Source organism: Galleria mellonella, unplaced genomic scaffold (assembly GCF_026898425.1).
Source record: "Galleria mellonella isolate WM207_F2 unplaced genomic scaffold, CSIRO_AGI_GalMel_v1 utg78, whole genome shotgun sequence".
Taxonomy (NCBI): domain Eukaryota; kingdom Metazoa; phylum Arthropoda; class Insecta; order Lepidoptera; family Pyralidae; genus Galleria; species Galleria mellonella.
This window is the reverse complement of record NW_026442151.1, coordinates 4,769,135-4,788,117: the sequence shown is the minus strand read 5'-3', so window position 1 is coordinate 4,788,117 and position 18,983 is coordinate 4,769,135. Positions and strand designations below refer to the sequence as shown.

The following is an 18,983-nucleotide window of genomic DNA, read 5'->3' as shown; positions in this document are numbered from 1 at the left end:
GTTAGAAAGGCCATGGCGAAGGTCCCAAGTCAATGCCTTTCGTGACGCGTTACACATAATCTAACAAAGATTTTGCTATTAAAAGTTTCAGAATAATTATGTATAATAATAATCATAACCCCGTTAACCGTGTGATCTCAGCAAAGAATAGGCCTTCCCTTCCTTTCCCATGGGTGTCGTAAGAAGAAACTAAGGGAACTTAATGGTCAAGGGATGGCCAGCAGCGTCTCTCTTAAAACATCATCAAAGTCTAACTGCGGTTGTCAACTCGCCTACTAAGCATGGCAACTACTGGCAAAATCCGTTAAACCAGGAAGTCCCTTAAGTCAGGAAGCTTGATGTAGTTTTAATTCGTATTTTCTAATGTACTCGAGCACAAGTCTAATTCTATTTCCCTCGTCACTCTGACGATATCCTAGGGTTAAAAAGGAGTAGTGATTACACTCATATCATATGGACATTATATTATTCGACTATAAAAATACTGAACCATTATTCTCATATATTTGCTGATAAACGTAAAATATTATCTTGTTAATATTAGGTTTGTATAGATTTTTTTTGTTGTTAAGCAATGTAAATTTATTCGACTCCACCTGGGAGACTAGCAAATTATAATCTGCCAATGTTTGAGGACGACACTTAAAAACAAAAATAACAACTTTTACTTGACGTTAGTATTCAGGACGAGGATGAATAGTTATAATGAACCGTACTTAAAAGAAACCAAAGCACGTATAGTAAATAGTAGTTTTTCTTCGAGAAAACAGAGACCTGCGTTGCGTTACATATTTTATAAGAAAGTTTACAAATAATTTTGTTTTTTTTTTTTTTTTAATGGAAGATAATAAAATGGTAATCCCGGCTACGCTAATAGTATACACTGATGAGGCACCTCCAGGGGGACCGCGTGAAGGTCGATCTGATAGAGTATATTACTAACAATAGGACTGGTAATCCGCATTACTAACAATCTTTTCTCCTCCATTTTGTAGTGTTTAAATATTCGAGTTCGAACGTTAGTAAGACAATTAGATTATATACTAGTAATGAAAATTTTGTTTTACTATTACTCAAATTCTTAGGAATTAGACAAATTTTCTAGGCTTCAGATCAGTTCTGACTTATACATTTGGCAATTTTCCAAGAGTCTGCACTGTGTTCTATGTCGAGAAACATTTAATATGACAATCTGCAACCCAGAAAATCCGCAAATATATATACTCATTACTGTTTTCAAATTATTTAATATATGTGTATATTTAAAGATAATATTGCTATTTACCTAGAAAACTATGAATGTGTAGAAATAATTAAAGATTACGTCCCACAAAAAAAAAAACCGACTTCAAGTGTTATTTTTTGTCTAAAATTTTATATCTAAAAGCTAAACCACTGATACCAAGCTCGGTTGGAAAGTAGTCAAAACTTATATATGGGATAAACCCTTATATATATATAAGGGTGTAAGTCTTTGTGAGGAACTATAAAGAGATTTTCATTCATTCATTAATAATATGTGACAATAAAAACGAAAGTACATATGATTATTTTAAGCAACATTACTGTTAACCTTTTTTTTATACTACTTAGAATGGCAAACAAGCTGACGGCCCACCTGATGGAAAGTGGTAACCGTCGCCTATAGACATGAGCAGTACCATAGACATAACAGAGTATACTGTTATGTCCATGGTACTGATACCTCCCATGAGTTGCCATTCCTGAGGACTCAGGTGTTATTCCTCTGTACCCAGTAAACTCACGCCATATCCCACCCTTCAAACCGAAATACAGCCATGCAAACACAACTGCTTCACGGTTGAAACACGAATGGGACAGAGGTACCCAAGCAATCGACTTTTGTACAAAGTCTCCCTCTGGCATATAACAATATAACATAATGCTAACCATTTAAAATCGTAGCTTACTATCGATAGAAAGCAAAAAGGAAGTCAGTGGAAAAAATAACAAGCATGTAGGTATTATATACTTACGGAAAGATAAGCAAAGCTGATTATAATGATTAATGTATTGGAATGTGAAACTGGCGCATTCCTTTTTTTATTTAATAAAATTTAAATATGCATTTGAATCAATATATATTATTTAAATCTTTACCCACTTTCAATAAACATATCGAGTTGACAGTTTTCACACCTGTGTAGTTCAAATGATAATATTATGCTTAAATTTATAATATAATATGGAGCTTGGTGATAAATTGATAACCACCTACGATGTTACTACTACTCGTAGCGTAGCCCGTGATTGAATATCGATGTTAGAATTATAGCGGCGTGCGTTCAAAAGCTATTTCGTTTCGATTATTTGAATCACGTTTTTACCAAATATTTCTAACTAGTTCCATCTGATAGCTTTCCCCACGTAAGTTAAGGTAAAAATGTGCTGTGTTAAATCAAGACTATGACCCATGTTTATACTAAATTTATTTAGAACTGAATTGCATTCAAACAACTTCACAAGGCTAGGAGGTACATTATAAAATAGTAGGATAATAATAGTACGTTTAACCTGAAAGGGTAAGCAGAAACAAGTAATATTAATAAAACTGAAATATTCAAGCACAACTGCAGAAATATAAAAAAAAAAAACATTGTCTTTCATGTCGAATCTATTACAAGACAACGCGACTAAAATGAAGAATTACTTTTGCTAGAAGAAAATTAACGTAAAAACATATTCAGGTTATTTTTCTAAATAATATTTTCTAACAACAACCAGACCAAATAAAACATGTATAAAAATAATTTACAAATCCTGCCCCTTTTACTTTGAAAGCGGTATACTATTTACTAGTGGTAATATAAACATTTACGTGTTCCATTTTTAGATTTTAAACATACGAGTATTGAAAGAAACTGGCAACTACCTGAAATAGGAGATTTAACGATAAAATATTATTTTTAATAATTTCATAGCTTTTAAATTTGCATAAATTTCAACTTCGTTACGTTTTTAGTGAGATAAATGTGCAGAAAAATCATTGCACTCGAATGTAATAAGTTAATAATGTAATAAGTATCCTTTATTTATCCAGATTTTTCACATATTATGTTTTGTTAAAAAAATCTAATAACTTCTTGAACTCTTAATGGATAGATATATTAAGGGATTTCTAAATTATGATTGTTATATGTGCGTTTATATATGCACTCGATATTAGAATTTTATGATGTATTATATGTTAATTGTATATGTATTTGTGACAAGTTCGAGACGGATTTCATCGAATTATTTTGTGACAGAAATTGGCAGTGTTATAAACAAGTCACAACAACCTAGCTACTTTAAAGTAAGATTTAACATTTCGATTGTATACAAACAAACAAACACTTCCGCTTTATTATAATATTATTATCTCTAGAACTGTTAGTCGGAACAAAAATTCTTTTTACATTTTATAATACTTTTCTTGAAGAAGTTTGTAGTATTAATCAATATCACGATATGACCACGAGCAAAGCCGCAGAAAACAGCTTGTATTATATAAAATAATCTAACAATAACGCTATTTTTTATACATAATACCTATGATTGTTGGTTAGATCCAAATGTATATTGTGTGTTGAGTTCTGTATTGCGAAACAACTCTACAGTCGTCAATTTGCCCTACCTAATAATTAACATTCCTATATGTATATATTAGTTTGGTACTCATATATGGACCAAAATATAAATTATACTGCGTAGTATTTAATCAACTCAGGTTTCTTAACATACAAGTTTGCGTGATATAAAAACGAATAAAAATTTTAGACGCTAAAAAAGCGCTCTCCGCGAAGATTTATTGCTACAGTACGTCATTCCTTAATTTAGATCACATTAAGTCCGGACCTTGTGTGGCAAAAAGTTAAATGTACACTTTTTTTACTTACAATGATGCAGTTATCGTTTTAGCCATTGTTAATCTCTATTTAGTTATCATTAAATTTATCTCAACATCAGAATACTTTGACTATTATAGTTAATATGAGTATAAAAGAAAAATTGTGATGCATACTTCTATAGATAAATAATACATTGTTGCATATAAAAATTTAGTTATACCTGCCCACAATGAGAATTTGGCTTTAACGAAATTAAGCTCAAACAATGCTTTTAACAGAAAAAGAAAAGAAATTAAATTGCGCCTCTATATAATAAATTCCTCTATATATTAAATTGCATCTCTATTAAAACTCAAATGAAGTGTACACTTCCGCTAATTTTTAAATTTAGTTAAACATTTTGAGCCCTAAAGACGTTAGTTTTCATTTAACAGCATACCTACATGCAAGACAAGGTCGTTGGCTCGTTGCACTGTGATTAACTAAACAGATTCGGTAGTTCGACGACCGGCGGACGTGATATTTGCCAAGATTATGTTTATAAAGTCTAATCTGGTAGATACTAACTAACAATCTAAATCAACTAATGCTAAAAGCTAATAGTATTTCGTCAACAGCACGCCAATTTTTGAGCTTATAAATAAATACCATTGGATGTATTACATCATGTATGCCATCTAGTTCCAAACTAAGAAGAACTTGTACTAAGAAAGTTATACCAAGAGTTTCGCCATGTAGGTCCCGCAATTTCTATGCCGGCCACTCCTTTCTTTCCCATGGGTATCGTAAAAGGTGAGAGAGCTATGGACGAGAGTTGGGCAGCAGCGTCCCTCTTAAAATACCACCAAAAGCCAAACTGCGATTGACAACACGTCTGCCAAGCATGGCAACTACTGGCAAAACCCCCTTATATTATGGTATGTTCAGCAGTGAACAGTTGATGGCAGATACAATACAAATATCTGAAATTTAACAAATAGAAATTGAACTGAAAAAAAAAAAAAACTTTTATTCATCGGTGAAAAACAGAAATAAAATAATCGTTGGGTATAACAGGACTTCTGGCTGGTGCGCGTCGACGTCCCAATGGGCTTGGCACAAATTAGAAACACGGCCGATGTCCTGTTGCTGTCACGAACACGTCTAATAAAAAAGCTACAACTTTGTGTAGGTTGGTGACACGAGCTTTCCTCTTTTATTTTCGTTAGTAACTAGATTGCGGTTAGGGTGCGTAGAATGACAGATAATGCAGAATATAAAGTATAAATAATAGCGGGTTTGCCCAAAAACAAGCAGACACCGGACTCAAGGTTACAATTTTAAGGCAGTCCGTCAATTAAATCAAGTCAATCTAAATCTAGTCTCTTCTAGATTGCCACAAAAAAATACTAGATTGGACCTCGTAATAAACTATCACAAAATGAAAGGACGGACGCATGATGTCTTAATTGTAACTTATACTAATTACAAAATTTTCAATTTTCATTTTACAGAAACTTACAAAAATATTAAATAAGCTTTCCTGTGTTGTAAAATTTGTAATTTATTTGTTGGCCACCGCTATTGCCGCAGGACTTTGTATAAGAAATGTGTTTATAGAAAAAAATTAAGTATACGGATGTAACTGCTTTGAATGCCTGAATTGTATTTTGAAATTTAAATTAGATGTAAGGTTAAATTAAAATATACACGTAAATTTAGCTATTTCGAATCTCTTACTGCCTTTAAGCGCAAAGTTATAAACGAAACAACAATTTACCTTGTAGAAGAAACATTTACAATTATAAAAGGTATTTAACGTGATAATTGCCGTAAAATCCTATTTGCCTTCGTATTGAAGGCGAACGAGTTGAATTAAGCAGTCCTTTACTCAAAGTGAACCTGTCCAAAAGGCAAGTGGTGAACCATAATATATTCTATTATTATTGGCAACAATGAAGCTTTTGTAATAACCCTTTCGCTTTGCCATTTACGAAACAGGGGCGAGCCCGGATATGGGGGGCTTGGCGACTATGAACTATAAGTACTTTGTCTGCATAGGGCTACCATCCGTCAGGAAAACCAGGATTTGTCCTAGTTACTAAAATAGCTTCCATCTATTTAATGTATGTTGATAAATTGTGTATGTTAATTTAGAACATTGAATAAATTAGGCTCTATTATACTTAGAAGTACAAAATATACATTATAGTACAGGTATTCTTTTAAAATAAAATGTATGGTAGCCCTAAGGTAACTGCACTGGTTTTGCATGTTTAATATGAGAATCAGGGCTATAAAAACGGTAAAAACAATTTAACGGAATAAACTTAAGTGCGAGAAGGTCACGTGGAAACGTAGCTCTATTTTTTTTCAAGTAGTTACTGATTAGAAAAATAGGTAATTCTTTATGTAGGAAGTAGTTTTTTAATATATGCGTTAAATGCAATTTATACCTATACAGTTTTAATGAGAGTTCTCACAATTTTTTCTTAATATAAATTTTATAAAACTATTTTATCAACATTTAAGATATTTTGTATTTTATTAGCGATCTAGCCCAACTTCGCACGGGCAGATAGAAATTTCGAAATAACATATAGCTTATGTCACTATTCGCTGCCTCAACAAATAATTTGAACATAGTTATATATGTGGCCATGTGGCCCCAGTATAGAATGGGCCACCCCTTCCGTTCCTGTAGATGTCGTAAGAAGCTACAAAAGGGACCTAATGGTCGACAGTTAGGCAGTTAAAACATTACCAAAAGCCACTGCATTTATCAAATTGCCTGCTAAACATGGCAATTAATGGCACCCCCTCCCCTTCCAGTAGGGGAAGGCCCATGTTCAGCTGTGGACAGTTAACGACTGATATGATGATACCTTATTGATAGTGTAGTTTTCTATAGGTGAAAGAATTTTAATATTGGTTGAGTAGTTTTTAGTTTATCCATTACAAACTAACAAATAAATAAGGCGCACAGAAATAAATAAACTAATTTACATATTTATAATATTAGTAAGGATAATTCAGACGCGTGGTAAATATAATTCTTTTAATACATACTTACTTAAATTAATGCATTAATATGTACGTATTAAGGGAATTATATTTTCTTAAAGAAGTATTCAAATACCTTAAAAAAGAAAGAACATTGACCAAATAGATAAAGAATCTTAGACTATATAATTAATAAATCGTTATTGAACCCTAAACAGAAAACGGTATGACTTTATTATACATTACGTAATAGATTGTTTTTACTGTATTTATTAATATAAGAACTTAAATGTCATTTTAGGTATTTATATTAAACAATTGTAAAGATATATAAAAAAAGTACTGCTATCAAACATCGCTGTTTGCCCCTTAGTTGACTAGTAGACAACGCCTTTTGATGTTACGCCCGCCATTTGTACCTTTTATATACAATAGTTATAGTTCAATAAATAAATATAGAGATCTCGAACGTTCTAGAGACAATGCATTACGTTACAATATAAAACTTCTACTAACTAATAAATTAATAAATCTTCCTGTCATTATAACGAACTCTTTTAAGATTTATCTTCAGAGATTAATTATCAACTATCAACTGTAAGGATATATGCGTTAGGTATAATATTATTATCGAGCAAACACTGAATAATGGTAATCACACGTGCTTTACATATTCCACCCCAATCTCGCCGCACCCCAGCCCCTGTCTCGCCATTTTTACGGCCCCAATGACATTATTACTAGAATAAATATAGGTAATGAATGAAACGATGCCGTGGGCACTAATAAAGCACTAACACTTCCTCGATAGGTTGTAAAGACACACAAAACAAGTATTTTATATTAAATATATGATATTAATACTACATAATAATAAATTAGCATTTTATAATAAAATATATATAATTTTATTTTTTAAACCGCCATCGAGTATTTGTGTACATACTAAAGGTTGACTGGTAGAGAATGCTTGTAGCATTAGCTCCGCCTTTTATACAACATTTTATTGGTCAATAAAGTTTAAATAAATAAATATTTTACCTTCCAACATTATTTAAATGAAAATGTACGTATGAATTGCAAAAGTAATAAATTACTTAGGCAATTTATTGATGTGCAATATGCATCATTTGTATTTTATATAATTTGTAATTGTATGTATTTACGATGTTATCATTATATAATCAGCGTCATATTAGCCATTACCTGTCCACTGTTGAACATCAGGCCTCTCCCAATTGGGGGGTTTTACCAGTAGTTCCACGCTTGGAAGACGAGTTGGCAATCGCAATTAGGCTTTGGTGATGTTTTAAGAGGGATGCTGCTGTCCATCCCTCGATCATTAAGTTTCCGTTGTCGTCTCTTACGACACTCACGCGAAAGGAATGGGTGGCCCAATTTATGCCGGGATCACGTGGCATTATGATTATTATTTCTTAAGACATTCAACGCGTTATATTTATATATATATTATATAAGTAGGTACGGAGGACCTATGTACGCAGTAAATATTTTTCACCCAGTGGTCAATTTGGAAAGAAGTGACCATTGCTAATAGATATGAATAATGCGACAATAGTTCATTATGGTGGACCACTAAAATTATAATAAAACAATAATTTCGCAAAATTATCAAATTAAAACATAGAATGAGATAAGTTTAGAGAGAGTGCATCTTAGAGATGGCACCTTAGAATTGGCCCCATTGTTTATGCTTATAGTAAACAGGCAAAGATTACCTAGAGCTTGCACTCTGTGTGTAAATATTCTTTGACAAAAGGAAGTATAAATTATTACATAACTACAGAATTGAAAATTAAATATTTTTTTTAGAGAATTGTCTAATCATGTTGAACTTTTAACACCTTTCTCAAATTATTACTATGATTACTCATTTATTTAAATGACATTGCGTCGCGAATTCACTGGCGATCTCAGCTATATAATCGTGTTAAGAACCCATTTTCTTTATTCTATTGTGTTCTCTTAACTATTATATCATTTTCATATTACCCATAGTTTACATTTTTATATTATTAATTACATAAATTGTTATTTTTATTTTTAAAATATACATAAATAAAATACCAATTTAAATTATTTCGGCTTTAATACAATATGATTACAAATCAATGATATAATATAATATTAAACAATGACACAGGAGTAATAAAATAAATTAACAGACACATCAACCACGATATATCGATTTAACAACTTAAACAGAAACGTATAAATCTCGCGGACAGCGTTAAATATTTGTACGGAGCAAGCTAGTGTTGTGGGAGCCAACAGTTTTATTATTCTAGCACACACGTATCTCCCCCACATTGGCACCCTCGATTTGTACCGACGAGACGGGAATGTTCAATTACATGGTGCCATTCATTTTTACTACTTACAAAACTTTCATTCTTACACGGTGTTTATACATAACATTATACTTTTATAATATTTGTAGAGCATTTATAGGTGTCATGTTTACAGTGTTTCGATATACATGTAGTCGTAACTTTATTTTTAATCAATTTAATTAATTAATAGGTTTAATCGACAAAAATTTTGGTAAAGTGAGGGTAACGGTTTATTTTCATACTTGTGGTTTGCAAAATGTCTCAAATTTTGCGCAAGATAATATCAAACAAACAAGGCTTTATTGAAGTTATTTATGCCGAATAAGAAAGATTTCCCGAAATTTTTAGATAAACAAGAGAAAATTGATTGAGCGCAAACGAGATAAATCCTTTTTGTGCCCTTGCCAATTTTATTAATTTACTCTTTCCAACCCTCTTAAATATGAAACTGTAGGAGTTAACAGACTAGAAACCTACTAACCAAGAGATCCTTATAAGAAAATGGATTTTGAACATGTGCTATGTAGACATATTACGTAGGGTTTTGAGTAGCAAGAAGATTGGAGAATAAAAGGCCGGCTAGAGCATCATGAAAGCGATCTGTTTTTTTATTAGATGACAAAGAAATGGTAATCTCTTCCGCGCTATTGGTATATCTACGGTAGCGAGACACCAGTGAGATTATAGATGAGGATGGAAAGCAGGTCAGTTAGCCCATCGTGATGAATTTCACAAGAATTAACTACGATTGTTTCCAGAGGGAACCGCGTGGATGTCGCCCTGATGGGGTATATTGCTTGCAATGGGGCTATTAGATTCCATGACTAACAATTCCTTTTCCTCCATTATTATTATAGTCCGGAAACGAGCAGTTGGAAAAAAAAGGCTGCTGGTCTGCTCGTAGATCAAGAAATTGTAGCACAAAAACGTCATAAATGGGAGAAGTCAATGAAAAGTAACAGGAAAATATTATCATCAAACATCCAATTAGGCAAAAATCTTCATAAACTCACAATTGTAAATATAAATTGTTTCATATTAAAAGAAAAAACACAAATCTAGTAAGGCACAACAAATGTCAAGTCACTGTTTCTGTCACAGAGAGGCTATGATAAGTAACAGATAGGTCAAGTGGCTGTAAAGATGTTGTGAAACGAAATGTTAAATGTTATATTATGTTACTTACTTATATCTACTATTAGATTGTGTTGATAAAAGTTATATTTATATGAAATCTAATAGCAATTGAATTTGTTTATTTGTCAATTAAGCGGGCTTTTAGTCCTATATAAGAAAGTAGGAATGAAGACAGTTGAAACAAATAAATTGGAGTTTATCTAAAGATTATGTTTTTGATGTTACGACATAATGATAAAAACCGATAGTAATTTATAATACTTTCTGATTATCAACATTCAAATAAAACATTATTACCAAAGATAAAAAATAATTATATGTATTATAATAAAAAAAAAAACATATATATAATACGGAAATTTTCTACTAGGTATATAAGCATAACATGTTTCCAATATTTGTATTGTAAATACATACAATAAAAATTATAACAAAGCTAAAATTATAAAATTATTTTGTTAACAAAATGGATTTTAGAAACGGTATTGACGATGTAAAATAAGCGATACTAGTGAAAAAGTTCACTTTTTCAAATTCTTTCTTTCATATAAATATGGATATACCTGCCGAGTCTGTAAAATTTGGTATGTACGGGTAATTTAAAATACATGATATTTATTAAATTTAATTTAACTTTTAATTACGTAGGGAATCCCAATGTAATATAAATTCAAAACTAATTAATGTTAAATTTATCCTATACGATCAAAGGGATTGTTTTAAATATTAACAATATGTTTAAATTATTAATTTATTCCACACGGACGACATTGCGGACCAACTAATTACACAATATTATTTATAAATAAGAAATATATATCGAAAAAAAAATAGTAGAGCTACTTTCAATAGAAAAGTGACCTTTACCTGATGCTCACATAAACTTTTTATCACTTATCAGTGTACACTTCACTAGCAGACTGCGTTCGAACACTTATTGACACAACGTAATTAAATATATATATAACGACAGCACGTCAATAGCATAGACACGTCTGAACGACACTACCAAAAAGAAAGACATGGCGACTACGACCCGCGGGGCGCGGCGGCGGCGCGCCACCATATGTGTAGCTCTGCAAACAAGCCGACAATTCATATGGTCTTTTCCCCGTTACCAATTTCAAACATATGAAGCGTCGCCTTCACATGGCAAAGCTATATCTGCACGCTGGACACTTGATTAACATCGATGCAGCTGCGGCTGTGGAGGGCGTGTAAAAACAAGCATGACCAAGATAGCAATTGCTCGAAGCTTGCGAATTAAACTTGGCATTCAGTAAAATATTACAATTTAAGATATTTATTTGCCAAAAGAATATAAGTATTCACTTAAATAAGATTACAGCTAACTAAAACTAATTATATTATCATATTGTAGCTGCTTATGTCCAGCAGTGGATAGTTAACAGCTGGAATGAATGAATTGCAGCAGGGAGCATATAGATGGCGGCATACAAAAAGAATCGTTCTCTGATAAACATTGGCAGTATGTGCATGAAACAGTGAAAAATTATAAATTTAAAATTTTATGCAATACACGATCATTACATTTGCATATGTATTTATATTAAAATTTATATGAAAACACCAAATGTATATAAAAGAAGAAAACACTGACAAGAACCTTCCTTAATAGAACTGTAACTAGATGACGGCTGTACATGAGAGATATTAAAAAAAAAAATTGATGTGAAATATGGTTTTGATTTAAATAAGTCCAATAGAAGCCAAAAAATATTTTTTTGAATTTCTTTCTGCCTGTCTGTATGTTTGTTCTGGCATTATGTAAAAACTACTGCACCAAATTGGATGAGGTTTTCACAGTTGTGTTCCTGAACTGAACTTAAAATCTGATGTATGTTTTATTTTGATACATCATCTAGAAATAGTATATTTAATTGATTTTCTTACTTCTGAAATCCATGCATACAAAGTAATGGGCGAAATACTAGTATATAATAAATCCAGTTTGCATATTGTCCGAGAATTTATAAAAAAAAAAGGAAATTTTGCTCATGCAGAACTCTCTACGAATACACCATTGCTGTAGGGTTCCAAAAATTAACAGTAAAAAAGAGGGTTTCTTCCCTTTTTTTCCTTTTTTTACATATAACGGATTGTTAAAGTAAGTTGACATAATACATCAGTCAAGGTCTTTTCCAACATAGACGATTACGATATAAATGACAATATATAATATTTCACAATTGGCTTGACATAACACCTTGCTGTACACTCATATCTCCCTAGCTCTATCAATCTCATTAGCCTACTATTACCACCTTTATAGTGGGGGTATTTAGTTAAAAAAAAAATTAGAATAAATCTTCAAAGAATCTAATTCACAGGTTTACGCTTCGTAGAACGTTAACTACAGAAAAACAACTGCGAGACCTGTTTGCCTTATAATAATATTCCAATCTGATATTATGAACCCATTAAGGGATTATTAGATTCCATAATCGTGGACAAATTGGCAATTCGTCATGCTTGGTAGGTTCAATACTGCATACAATAACAGAGATTGATCAGATGCGCAAGCTGCATTTTCGATCTGGAAATAGGTACTTAGTTGGAATAACAGATTTGCCGCTAGAAGTCTTCTCTGCATATTACATAGACGATATTACGGCTCTCCTTGGTTCGTTGAATTCGACAGAAATAATTACATACAAAATGTATAACAGAAGAAGTCGTTAGAGGAATGCTTAAAATATCAATGCGCTTAACAGTTAAATGAATATAATCAGTTGTTCAAGAATCTACCTCCTTATCAAAAACAAATTTCAGCTTTAGACATTTGAGACGGATTTTATAAACATGTCCACCCTTTAACTATATCTGTAACTTGGCAATATAGAGTCAAGCCAGAAATCGGGTACTTACCTATTTTAAAAATTGTAAAATATGCAAGTCAGATAATGACAATTTATGGTGCAGAATTAATAATATTGTCAATAGCTTTTCTTTTTGGTAACTGTACGACATAAAAACATTTACACCAGCGAAATATCAACTGAAATATAATTGAATCTCAGGTAAGGGTCAATCCATCAAGGTTGCAGACAGCAATTTCCTGTCCAGTTAAACTGTATACGAAAATAAAACACGAGCTGAAATTTTATTTTACATGTCCATTACAACACGGAAAGCCCTCTCCTGACTGAAACATGATTCAATTCGATTTAAATCTGTGTCGTCAACGTTCAAAGATTATTAATCCAGTTAATGACGGGAAAACTGGCTGATGAGAATGCAGACAGCTGTTATTTGAAATCATTCCCTCTCCATTTACCATTATTAGATTCTTTCGTACTTGTGAGCACAATAACGTAATCACTAGCAGAAAACAAAATTATCGTAAACTTAACGATCGACGATTCGTTCTTTTTAAGCAATTTAAAATAGAATAAGGTTCTCGATTGAATGTTTCATTGTAAGTATTGTAATGTTTCATCGTGATATCTTTGCCGAAAATGGTTTTAATCGTCGTTTAATAATTTCAAAAAAAAATTCAATGAAAATGGTGTCCTATTTATTTTGTTAATACAGACGTTGATGTTTCTTTTTTTTTTCAAAAATGACATTAGGTATTTAATATAGTTACAAATACTTTGAGTAAACACTAACAAAATACCAGCCACTTGAGTGTCGACCCAGAATGATCGGCTCTTGGCCTTGACCGGCTCTGCACGGCCATATGGTGCTGCGTGAGCTTGAATCGACAACTGGAGAGACTGTTACCGTAAATGGCACAACATTCGTGACTATCCAGCACTACCTTGCACGGAAAGTGTAAAATCAAAACGAAGACAAGGTCGTTATCTGGCATCAAACCTTAACTCCAATGTTTGATCATACAAGAATAAGATCCAGGATCACAGGTAATTTTATTTTACACGAATATTTTGATATTGATGTGATAATACGTGTTGCAAGTGAAAAATAATTGTTGTTGCAACATTATACCTAATTAATGGTTTCGACTTTACATAATGTTGAACATCTGTGTCAACAGAATGTTTTGTTTAATATGAGAACAATTTGATCAAACACAAGTTTGGATTATTAAAAGAAAAATTGTATCTCTATATTCGTGATAATTTAATTGGTTTAATAATACTGAAGCTTTAAACACGTTTTTCAAAATTAAAAACCTTTTTGATGACGCTGCAAACTGAAGATTCGCATAACGTAATAATGTTAACCACAGTAAATAAGAAGACGTAACCAAGCAGTGTCATTCACTTCTTGTTAGGAACATCGTTATGTATATTATTTAAAACATTTGTACGTAGTTGCATTGTTTATTGTTGATTTCCAATTATATTTGCACTTTATAAAATATCAGGACAAATCCTCACAACTGGTAACTCTAGTCATACAATAGTAAGCCGATTATCTGTTAGTCAATGAACCAGTGTTCAGTGGTCAGGTAACCATAACTTCTATGTCACTTACTTTACATGCAATATCGATTTAATTTATGACTGTTACAAATGCAATAATAAACACAATTAAAATAAATATTGTCATATAATAAATTTATCTTTATTATAACATGTGTGTATTTTCTGCTTTATAAAACCAATACGTAAAAAGACGATTAAAATAAAATAAAAAAAATAAAAGCCGTAAACATTATTTATAATCATTAGAATAAATGGTAATTTAAATAAATAAAAAATGAAAAAATTAATAAATCAAAAATAATTTGTATGTATAAAAATGATAATTATATATACAGGTATTAAAAAGTATAGGATAAATAATAAAATAATATTTACTATAATAAGAAATCAGACTCTTCCGTTCCGCATACACACCTGTCTATCACTATTAGCTCTCCAAGTGTTCTATTAAAGATAACTTCACAAATACAATAGCCATGCAATCTGTATCTAGTGAGATTGGATCTGTGTCATTGCATTAGTGGCCAGACCGCGCCATTGGCACTGCAATTAAATCTTCGATGCGTGTCGGCGGAACCATTGGATATACTCCACGGGTATCGGTTTCCTAGTAGATAAGACGTTGATGAGCGTAACGTTTACTAGATTACTCAAGGCATTGAAAATAAATATAGACATACCTAAGCTTATATATTTTATTAACGAATGAAACGACGGTTAAAGAAACCCTTAAAGTTTTTTATTTAGGTATAAAATACATTTCACGACAAACAACCTCAGTAATCCAATTATCTAACCCTTTTCTCAAGCCCCACCACAAGCGTTTTCCTTCAGACACCAAAGGCACCTTACGTAAAGAAGCCCACAATCTGCTATATATTATTGTTAGCATCAGGTTAATATTCTTGATAACAATGGCACAGGTGCTGCTTATTACTGATTATAAGTTCAATCTTTTTCTCAGCTGTGTAATAGAATGCATGCAACGTTATTACACAATACAGATTTCTGAGTAACTTGAGTAAGAGAGCCCTCTATTTGTAATGGTCCAATTTAAAATTATAGAGATGTTAGAGAACTATAATTTACAATTTTTGAAATGACTGTTTAATTTCAATACGTAACAAATTCCGAAAAATACGGAAGTGATCGCAAAAGTAAAAACTTTCCGTTTCTCATAAACTATATTATAATATTGAGTTATCCCGTCGAATCGAAATACCGTGAATGCGTCGTGGTAATATATACCACTAATTATAAACTAAATAAGTGAGCACGAGAGAAAATAATGTGGATTCCCAGACGGCTGACATTCCTTCTTCTGCAAAATCTCTTTATATATTGAAGGTATTTTGCCTAAACAGAACAACAGAGACAGATACAAATTACTGGATTATATGGACACGACACTGCGCGGGCTTTTGGTAGATCATATATAGAATAAAACAAACAAAAACGGGAACTAATAAAATATTAATATTATGTGTCGGTTGTCGGATACGCTAGTTTGGTCTGGCCGATATTTCATTTCGGCTTGTTTGGACTGGACTTTCGTTGCTCTTTAAATAGCAGTGCATATGCCGTAGAAATATGTGAAAATTTCATTTTGGATGCGGTGGATTTAAAATAAATTACCCAGAGGTACACAAATGATTCAATATAGTAGTGAGATCACTGCTTTGTTTTATTTTACTTTCAATCTCTAGGGCAGTATGATTATTATGGTGAAAATAAATTATCCGTACTCATTAGTGGCGTGGTGACTGCAAGGTATCTCAAATGGCAACGCTTTATAAAATTGGTAATTATTCTTTAATGCAAAGTAATATGTATGGTGAAGTCTTTCGTAAACAGATGGGTACATAACAATTTTTTTAGATCGACATTTTTCGTGCCCAAGAACCTTATTCGAACTAATAAATATTTATTTTCATTTATATAAATTTTAGAGCACACCATTTCATAAATAAATACTACTTAAAAAAGCTTTTGTTCAAGTTTTTGTTGAACTACTTAAAACATTTTGAAACTATGATTAGATATGAAAAACATCCTACTTTTGGAAAAACGGTTAAAAAAGATAGATGTACGAGTACGTAACGTTTAACAAATACAAAGTCGTGGGATATATTTAGATGAAATAGACGTATCGAGATGGTTTCTAATAGGATAATGGACGTTGTCATTGCGACGGTCAGGTGAAGGCCAGGCTCACGCAATATAGATCGACTTGAAACGATGTATATGACTGACTAAATAACCAACTTCCGCGGCGGGCATCGACGCCATGCGCTGGCGCTATTATTACGAGATCCCACGTATGTAATTGTATAGAAACCGTGACGATAAAATGGTAGTGCCTAAGGTGACTGAGCTTCACTCCATGATTTATATAGATTTTTCATATCTCCATCATTAAAATTATATTTAGCCAAATTAATAGAAATTGCTCTTCCCTTCATTTAATCCTGGACTGTTAAGTCGAAAATTCACAGTTACACTAAATCAGATAATAAAATTTCTAATATATAATATAAAAAAAAAAATTGCAATGGACATTTTTAACATTACAACGTAGGCCTCCACCATAAGGGGTGTTTTGCCAGTATTTGTAATCATATTAAACTTTTATATGAGTTTTAGTTAATAATATGAGTTTTAAGAATAGGTCATCCAGCTCGAAGGACCAGTTTTTCAAAACATCTTTATGCAATCCTTAAGACAGTTCTTTAGCATATGCCAAAAGTCGTTGAAGCGAGAACTTTAAATTAATTGGTCAAACGTAAAGTGGGACGCTAACTATTGGTATTTTTTTACATCGCACTTAATTAGCAACGATAGCAATCGCGGGATTCGTTAAAAATTACAATTACGGTATAATTTGTAGCCGACCGAGTGTGGTGGGGTAGATGCGCCGGTTGAAGTTACTGGCGGAACTCGAGTGAAATAAAAAAAAATCTTTTTATCTATAATACAAACAGCTAAAATGTCAGCTGAGTCAAGAGCACGTGTGTTAACAGAAAACGGACCGACCACACGTGTTGTGAATTGAGATAGAGCATGCAACCATACTGAACACGCTTAACTCGACTGCATATTCTACAAGTTAATTTTGCTGCGCAAAAAAAGAAAAAGACTACTTTAAACGCAACAAAACTAATGTTGACCAGTAATCTCACTCTTCTTATTTTAAAATGCTGTTATGAACGATAAGGTACTATACATAGACAAAAATAGATATATTAGATTTAATACCTCAATTTAAATACACTGTCTTCAAAAAGTAGATTCAATAATAAAAATTTTGTTCCACAAATAAAAACAGCTAATTCAAGCGCGACAAGACTATAAGATAAACGGGAATAAAACCTATCGATATTAAAACTAGTTATGAAAATCGGTTAAGAATAGGCGAAAAAATAGGTGAATTTGGAATTCCTTTCTTCTGAAAGTCGCGACTTTGTCAACATAACAGAGACGGATTGATCAACTACAATAAAAAGTAGCCTATACCTTCTCCACACTACGTAAATAGTACGAGTACGTTTTTTATGACGATTGCTTCAGCAATCAACTGCAGTAGCAATTTGTTTCAGGTTATAAAAAGGTAATAAACAAAGTACCTTCCACAATTGAAAGAATAGTACCACACGTTGTGAGAAAATTCCTTATTATAACGCTACCTAGATATAAAATTCAATATTATCATTAAATACAAATACTTATATACACATGTTATGTCATCAAACCACTTTCTCCATATGTCTGAAGTCTAGAAAATTATTATCATAGTGTCTTGAATTGAAAATGACATAATGTTTAGGATATGTAATGTAAAACAAGATTCTTGTTTACTCTAGAATTATAAGTATTCATAAAAATTAGTTGTCGTCTGTTTCTATTTTGTTAATAAAATTACGAGAAATGGAAAGAGATGGAAGACAATGCAAATGAAAATAATAAAAAATAAAAGCTTCTGTCTATATCATTAGTAAAAACGGTCTATAATTTTTTTTTATGTAATATCTTTTCAATTAAGAGTTTCCTCTTGTCGGTGCAATTATTTCATGCATTTTCTTCCAGCCAGTAAAAAGGGATGAATTTTCAAAAGAAATTTTGTAATTTTGGCAATGTCCTGCTACATTGTTATTATACAATAAAAAGGACAAATTTTCTTTCATTATACGTTTCGATAATCTTACACAATAAGATTGTCGCTTAATTTGTATGTTTGCCATATTTTA

General features: G+C 31.9%; 1 protein-coding gene across 4 annotated transcripts in view; it reads right to left on the bottom strand.

Annotated features, from left to right (window-relative positions):
* Positions 1-18,983, bottom strand: part of LOC113517350 (uncharacterized) — a 70,701-nt gene that overhangs the window by 21,547 nt on the left and 30,171 nt on the right. For 2 of the 4 annotated variants that reach the window (XM_052901618.1, XM_052901622.1), the window contains exon 1: positions 11,192-11,424. The exons of the other annotated variants lie outside the window; for them this stretch is intronic. The gene's annotated coding sequence lies outside the window, so the exon portion shown is untranslated. Of the gene's footprint in view, positions 1-11,191; positions 11,425-18,983 lie in introns of those variants that run through there. 4 annotated transcript variants of the gene reach the window in all.